The 613-nt window shown below is 78.1% G+C and overlaps 1 protein-coding gene across 2 annotated transcripts in view; it reads left to right on the top strand.

Annotated features, from left to right (window-relative positions):
• Window positions 1-249: 249 nt before the first annotated feature.
• Pdp1 (pyruvate dehyrogenase phosphatase catalytic subunit 1) overlaps window positions 250-613 on the top strand; it is a 7,605-nt gene continuing 7,241 nt past the window's right edge. For both annotated transcript variants that reach the window (XM_005362316.3, XM_026786711.1), the window contains exon 1: window positions 250-383. The gene's annotated coding sequence lies outside the window, so the exon portion shown is untranslated. The remainder of the gene's footprint in view (window positions 384-613) is intronic.

Below are 613 nucleotides of genomic sequence, written 5' to 3'. Positions count from 1 at the left end.
GGGGCGGCGGCGCGCGCAGACGCTCCTTTCCCCCGGCCCCTGGGCGTGGCATCGGGAGCGCGCGCGGGCCTGGAGCCAATAGGCAGGGTCTGACCCCCTTGACGTCACAAAACTGGCGGGGAGCGCGCCTTCTTCCGCCCCGCCGGGCCTCGCTCGCAGGGTCCCGCCCAATCGGCACGGCGCAGCCAATCGGAAGGCGGGAAGCGCACGAGCCGACGCGGGGGCGGGGCCGGGTGGCGGCCGGGCGAGGCTGGGCGCGGAGTGGGCCGGACTGGGCTGAGCCGCCGCGCTCCGGGGAGCTCGGCGGTGCGGAGGGAAGGGAGCGTGCGGAGGGGTGCGGCCGCCAGCAGAGGCCGACCGCGGCGGGTGCTCTCCTGGACCCGGTTCGTATCCTCGTCCCCCGCCGCCGCGTCGGGAGGAGGCGGTCGAGGCGGCGAAGGGGAGGGCGCGCGTGGGCAGCGACCGCGGGTGGAGGGCCTCTGTCGGGAGGAGTCGCCGCGGGCCCCGGGCGGTACCAGGCTGGCTGTCAGCGCGTGGCACGTCCGCCTCGGCTCGCCGCTGTCACGCTCGGCCCCGCGTGGCCGCGCCGGTCTGCGAGGTCTGCGGAAGCGGG

The sequence above is a fragment of the Microtus ochrogaster genome, linkage group LG5 (genome assembly GCF_000317375.1).
Source record: "Microtus ochrogaster isolate Prairie Vole_2 linkage group LG5, MicOch1.0, whole genome shotgun sequence".
In the NCBI taxonomy this organism is placed as follows: domain Eukaryota; kingdom Metazoa; phylum Chordata; class Mammalia; order Rodentia; family Cricetidae; genus Microtus; species Microtus ochrogaster.
This window is presented reverse-complemented; position numbering and strand designations above follow the sequence as displayed.